This window comes from Athene cunicularia (genome assembly GCF_003259725.1).
Source record: "Athene cunicularia isolate RWA chromosome 2 unlocalized genomic scaffold, athCun1 chr2_part1, whole genome shotgun sequence".
Classification (NCBI taxonomy): domain Eukaryota; kingdom Metazoa; phylum Chordata; class Aves; order Strigiformes; family Strigidae; genus Athene; species Athene cunicularia.
In genome coordinates this window covers 152,723,264-152,730,606 of record NW_020799095.1, presented here as the reverse complement: position 1 = coordinate 152,730,606, position 7,343 = coordinate 152,723,264, and positions in this window count along the sequence as shown.

The window sequence follows — 7,343 nt, the reverse complement described above, 5'->3', positions numbered from 1 at the left end:
TGGGCTGGGTTTTTTTTTGGTAACGTCACTTGCTTTAATGAGAGACGTTTCCACTCCCCGCTGTGCCTGCATCCTTAGACCAGCGCCACCTGTGAGATGCTGCTACTGTCACACTTTGCATCTTTCCAAGTGTGATTCCACCCCATAAAAATAGTGACTTCGGGATTTACGCTGACAAAACCACGCTTTTTTTACAACTTACCACTAGTGCAGCCTCTCCCTCCACTCTCCCTTCCCATCAGTCTGATGCTGAGGGGTGAAGGGCAACGTTGGCCGAAGGAAAAGTCCCTGGCCAGTCCCTATGACTGGACTCATTGTTCTCCTCCACACAGGCCCTGGCATCCCAGAGATGGAGAGGGAGAAGGTTGCCACATCCTTTGGTCTAGGAGCTGTAGGGATCTCACAGGGTTGAATCCAAGACCACATATGGGCAACTGGGCATCAGTAACAGGGCTTATAGCTGGGATATGAGCACCATTTTGACTGTCTTGAAAGGTTTTGTTCTTCTGCCTAGAGACCAAAGTCCTGAAATTCAAGGGACAGGATCATCTGAACACGAAGCCTATGGCCACATCTCTTTGCTGCAGGAAAAGGAGATAAAGGTGGCAGTTCAGGAACTGGGGGACAAATAAACGGTCTTCCAAATGCATCTACATTATCCCAGATTTATACTGGTGAGCATCTGGCTGACCTCGGTGTGAATCAGGACTTGCTGGGTTGTGGTGCTGGAGACTTTCATTCTTCTTTGAACTCCTTCATGAGATGATTTCCTAACACTCAGTTTAGCAAGGCTGCTACCCTCCCAGCCTCTCCAAAGCCTGAAATATCTGGTCACCAATTATCTCCACCGGAGAGGAAACCAGTAGCCAGGACCATGCAGCCCAAGTGGTTTTCCTGCGGCAAGACCAGCAGATACGGGACAATCCCACTGAGACTTCATACAGCCAGTCTCACCCCATGTTCCCTGGACATACGGCAGAGATATCCCAGCAGGTAACCCCCAGCAAAATATCAACTCTGGCTCCGCTTCCCACCAATAAACCGAAGTGTGTTTAATCCTAAAATTGCCTGGGCCTCCCTCTTGCCAGCCTCTGGCTCTGACACAAGACATGCATCAGCCCTCAGTAGCTCTTTGTCGGCCATGCAGATCAGGAGGCACCACAGGTGTGGGGAAGATACCATGGTGGGGGAGACAAGCGCAAAGCTGGGGGCTTACTGGAGGAGCTGGCAGGGGTGGGATGGCAGGATGGGGCTACTGGGGTCCCCTCTGCATGCCTTTGGTCAAGTCCCTTCTCATGGATGCCTCAAGCACTTGGGTGTGTGCTGGGGAGGAGGTGATGCTCTGCACATCCATCTCAGTGCCCAGCCTGCCTGGATGCACTCCTTCAATTGCACCTAGCTGGAGCTGGGACTTGCAATCCCTATTTTGGAGAAGAAACCACAATTTCTGACTATTCCCAGTGGCCCGTGGGCTCCTGGAAGGCTGATTGATTAGCTGGGTGCCCCGAGGTCTGCTTATATCTCCTGGACCAGACAGTTTCCTTGGAGGCTCTGAAGGAGCAGACAGTTCCCCAGGGTTCCCCAAGCCCTCCCCCTGGTCCTTCAGGTGCACAGAGTCTGTTCTAGATCACCAGGAGCAGGCAAACATCTGGAACGTCTCCCTGTCCAAAGCTGGAACCGTATTTCTGCTGACTGCCTGCCCAGGCAGCAACATCGTGCTGATCTGGCCCTTGGGCATTTGGCAAGGTGGATGATGGCGCTCCTGACACCACCCGTCTGAGCCACCTGGTGAAAATGTTGGTGTCAGGCATCGGGCTTTGTGTAAGGGATGAGTAGTGTGACGAGCAGCCGTGATGCGATGGAAGGCAGGGATGCAATGAGCGGGTGATGCCGACATGTGTCTCCTTGTTGTTCTCAGAGCTCCTGCCTCTCCTCGGAGCAGCTTTTGATGAGCGGATGCAAGGAGGAGCCTGATGGCTCTGATAAGGACAGGATATCTCTGCACAGCAGAGTCCGGAGGGGTTTTGTGGGCATGGAGCTGCCGTAGGCAAAATCAATATGACGATTAACTTTGGTGGCATGGCTCTAATTCCTCTAGGCAGGGGCGGAGGGAAACGGGCAGAGCAGTGGATATTTCACATTAGCACGAGTCTGTTAAGGTCTGAGGTGTGCCCCAGCTGCTTCTGCATAGCAGAAGCTTTCATGTTTCAAACCCAGCTTTCTCATTTTGTGGCCCCCCTTTTTCCTTCAGATGTTCAGGGCTGAAGGCACCTGTAGCTTCAGGTGATGCTGACATAAGCAGCGGGTGCTCAGAGCTCCCTCCACATTTCCTCGAGGTGACCCATGGCAGGGATGGTTAGGAGGAGGGATGACCTTTGGAAGGGAAGAAGAAGACCTCCAGCTGGTCAAGAGGAAGGCTGTGTCTACTGGGGAAGAGCCAAAGGAAAGCTGATCAACAGAGCATGGGAGAGAAAATGAGAATCCCAGAATAGCTCAGTGTCTGGACCTGTGCCTCATGGTGAAAGCCTGACCATCCACAAGACCTACCCTCCTGCCTGGCTGCTGCCCCATCCCAGTGAGGGGCCGTCCCCGCGTGCCAGGGTCCTGCAGAAGCACAGTGACCCTGCAGCACGGCCGTGGTGGCTCCAGGAGTCTGCAGACACCCCCAGACGTGGTCCCTGGCAGCTGCTGATTCTAAGAGAGCGATCCCCCAGGGATAACTGAGCTCAGGCTGAAAGGTGTCTTTTAAATGGGATTTGATCTATCAGGAGGATTATTCCTGGTGAACTAGGGTGGAGTGCAGTGTGGGAACGGCATCTGGCTATGCTTCAGGTTTAAATGTGCCCATCATCGTGGCCTCCTGTCCCCCAGAGCACCTGCCAAGTGCTGCTTTGCACTCTGCAGCGCAGGAATCTCTCCAAATTAAGCTTTCTCTTCCCTTTTTGGTCCACTTTCCCCATTTCTCCTAAACTGCTTAAAGTGCCCTGTATCACATGCGGAGTAGGACACTACAGGGATTTTTTTTTTTTTTTGTGGTCCATATACTGGTAGAGTCAGAAGCACTTTTTTCTTTTTCCAAAAAATCTGGTTCCTTCCATCAGGGAACAGAAACCATCCTGTGTGCACCAAGAAGCCAAATGAATTGGAGGGGGAAGGGGGCCTTTGTGGAACAGAGTGGTGCCAAAATCAACTGCAGATGAAGAGGCCTTCCCAGAAAGGAACAGGATGTTTTGAAGAACAATTAGAGGAGAAAAAGAAGAAGAGCAATCACACCCCAAAGCAGGAATGCAAATCACCCCATGGCTGCCCAGGCTACTTGGCTTTGCCCACTCCCGGGACTCTCCTGGCTGCGGCCTCCAGGTGATGAGTTTCTCACTTCACAGTTTTGGGAGCACATGTCCCTCTGGCCCGCAAGGCGTCATGGTTCAAGCGCATTAATCTCCCCCCGCCAACATCCTGCGATGAGTGATTTTAGTTTTACTGGCTCTCGGATTACACTCAGCCGTGGGGACATTTAAAAACATCCCTGGGTTGGGTCATTTTGACTTTCCCGTTCTAGGATTGAAGCATAATGTCTCCGAGGGTCAGATCCGACTCCTTCACTAGGCAGTTGTGATAACAGCACCACGGAGAGCCCAGACGACCCCTGAGCATCAACATTTTGCCAGGAGACCACACAGCACCGTGATGGCCCCGAGTTAAGGTGAGACATACAAGGTTTTGAACCACAGCAACACCACGCCAAGCTGAACTGGGCCGTGGGGTGTGGTTGCAGGGCACACTGGGCACAGGACACCTCAGAAGGTCTCTGTGTGTGTGTGTGTGTGTGTGTGTGGATGTGCACGGCACTGTGCACATGAGGCCGCGTGTGCAAAGCCGTGCATTTCATCAGGAAGGCACAAGGTGGTGTTGGGAAGGGATGTGAGCGTGCACACCTGCATCGCAAGCACAGCAACAGCCTTGCAGGTGCCTTAAAGGTTGCATCTGGCTGAAAGCTGCCCCCTTTGCCGCCTCTGCTGGCTCTGAACACCCTGTCCAAGCTAAGGAAAGGGCTTCTGACACACGAGGGGAAGCAGCATCCTCTAAAAATGCCCCAGCAAACTTCATTCTTATCCTGCAGGCACACTCATGGGCATCACGGTGCTTCCCATGCAGCCGCAGGCACACTCACGCATGCACTATCCCTGCATGGCAGCAGTCAGATCCCCAAATCAGGAACCTCTCCTCTCCTCTCCTCTCCTCTCCTCTCCTCTCCTCTCCCCTCTCCTTTTCTTAAGAAAATCCCTCTCTTTATGTTTCTTCAGCTTCGCAGCCTTTAGGGGTCACTCCTAGCAAGATTTCCATCATTTCCCTGCAGCCTCACAAGGTGGAAATGTCCTGTGAGAGCCGTGCTGACAGGACACCTGGTTTCCCAGTGTGTTTCATGCTGAGTGTCTGCACTTGCTAGTTGGGCCGGTGGTACCTGGTGGTGGCTTTACGTGGGTGTGATCCTTCCTTCTCTTTGGCACTGGGTCTCTCCCCCCTGACACGCTGACGTTTTTTCTGCACATGGGTGGGAATGCTGTGTCAGCAGACGCAGTGAGGAAGGAGGCAGAGAGTGCCATGATGGAAACTGCCTCTTCCCCTGATTCCAGAAGCTGGGTCTGAAAGATGAACGAGCCACAGCATGCAATGCAGCTATCGTTTTGGGCTGAAAATCCTCACAGTGCCCCTCTGAAAATATCTCTCCCAGTCCTCTTCACTCTGCTGCACGTCCAGCTCAAGTTGGGCCCAGTAAAATGGGGTGCACTGGTTGTGGAGGGGAAGAGCAGCACAGATCATGCACTGCAAACCCTTATGCCTTTCCCCCTGTGCCGTGAGGGCAGGGATTCACCTGCTCTCTCCCCTTGGTGGCTGCTATCGGCTGCATTGATAGCGATGATCTAAACAGCATGAGAAGATGTTCCTGAGCAGTGGAACTCCATCATTGCCTCTGCTCCGTTGGGCCCAGGCTAGAGGGTGCTGCCTCCAGCCTTTTGTGAGTGTAGTTCAAGTATTAGGGTGGGCTGAGGACTATTTGCCGTGCACAGCATGGAGACAACCGCATTGTGCTGCGAGGTGGCTGCAGGATGCTCCCTGTCACACAGTCCTACGTCTGGTTGAACTGGGAAGTGTGGATGTGTCCCTTGTGCACACACAGCAGTGCCCAGATCAGCACCAGTGGGGCTGTCTGGGGCTGTGTAGATGGGCTGCCATGTGTGATTTCCTCTCTCAGAGGTATAACATTTCCTCTGCACTTACAAGGTAATGCACACGGCCATGTGCTTGGATTGGAAATCCCCCAGGTCACCTCCAAAAACAAGCGAGCAGGGTTTTGGTGTGAAAGCCAGGCTGTGCTACCCAGAGGACCGGAGCTGGCAGCTCCAGCTGGGACTGTTTCAGCAGATCTCTAATGCTCCAGCCAGCACCAACACCCCCCATCCCTGCACATCCCCATTTCCCCCTGAATCAACAGCCCCCCAAATCCCTCAGGGGATGGTTTTCTCCCCTGGGGAAGCAGCTGGCATTGCTTTCCCACCCTGGGAAGGCAACATCCCTACAGGCACGACACTCAGTGGTGGCCAGGCAGCCAGAGATCCCCTCCAGCTCCCAGGCCTTTGGCCTCAGTGATGTCAATGGGGTGGTTGGGCACCGAGGGACAGCAGGTCCCTTTGGTGAGAGGAAGAGGACGCAAAGCCAGCGTTTGCCTCGGGAACCCTATTGATTGGATTTCCTGGACAAGCCAAAAAGCCCAATAAAGGGAATTGTTCAATAATGAAAAATAGACAATTGGACTCTATTAAGTGACTGAGCCAGCAGCCAGCCTGAGTGCATTAAGGGCCCTGGCTCAGAGCCCCTGCTTGCTCGCAGAGAAGTGGCTGTGGACCAGAGGATGGCCAAGAGAGCTGGTGCTGGTACCAGTTTGCCAAGGACATTTTGGGCTGTCCCATGCCCTGGGAGTGAGACAATAGCTTCTGGCAGAGCTGCAGGCCTGGCACACAGCAGTGGGGTGCAAAGGGTCTGGCACGAGGGCAGACCCAAGGGCTTGATGTGCTACACAATGGCTCAACCTCGCAGCAATGAGCGTAGGGACAGCAAGGTGAGGAGTGAGGTTTAACGGCTTGAGAAAGGGAGGTGGGGACAGGTATCGTGCAAAGACAGACACAGGGATAGGAAGGAGGATGTGACGGTGCCTGGCGTACTTGCTGTGTGTAGATGGTCCATCCTCTCTGGACGGGTGACTGCCCTGAACCTGCCGCCCTGCCGTGTTGCTCCAGCCCTGCCTGCAGTGCCGCATGCTCGAGCTGTGGTCTCTGGCCCACCTGTCCCTCCAGGATGAAACCCTAGCCTGGTACTGGGACCTCTGGCTGTACCAGTTTGGAGTCTGATATATTTTGTCCCCCCAGCATGAGAAGGTATCTGCTGCTGGAGCTTTGCACATCCCCCTGCCAGGTCCACGGCCCCAGTGGTGTAAGCGGATCCCTGCAGCTTGTGGCTTGTTACATTTCCCAGCACAGTCTGTGCCGGTTAGCATGTACCTCCAGGAATTTGGAGATGCTCCTTCCAACAGGGAGGCCCCTGGGTAAGAGATGGCATCTTCTCTCCGTGACGTAAGCCCTTGCTGAGCCAAATACTTCCATGCCTGGGTGCTCTGCAAAGGACTCGCCCCAGCATTTAGCCTTACTGTAAAACAGGTTGCACCACTCAGCCTTCATTCTTCACTCGGGACCTCCTGGGGATGCAGGACTTCAGTATGGTCAGGTGTGCAGGAATGATGGGGCTCGTGTGAGCATCGTGCACCTCACAGTTGGGGTGCTGCCTGTGGGGTAGCTCTGTGTCCTGGCCAGTCTCCTGCTTCAGGACTGGTGGTAACCCTGGGGGAAGCCCGTGGGTGGGGGCTGAGCTTAGTGTCTTCTCAGCAGGAGGTGGTGATGCATCGGGTGTCAGCTCTGGGTGCCAGCCAGGGTGTCTTCTAACAGCAGTCAGGGACCTGGCGCTGCCCTTGGGGCGAGGAAGCCAAGTGGTCCCCGTGGCAGGTGCCCCACAGGAGGGGAGGGCTGGGGGACAGGGAGGGGGGATATTTGAGAACAGGCATGGCTTGTGCCGGGCTCCCTGCACCCCAGCAGTGGAGGGCAGCCCTGAGGGGGAATGGCTGGCTGAGATGTATCTGCCAACCCGGCCAGGATGGATGTACACCTCCCCTCCCCAGCACCGGGAAACGGCTTTTGCAGGGCTCAGGGGCATGGCCAGATGGGCTCTGGAGCAGCTTTGCCCCTCAGGTCAACCACGTGCCAGTGTTGGAGCCCGGATTTCCCTGTAAACAC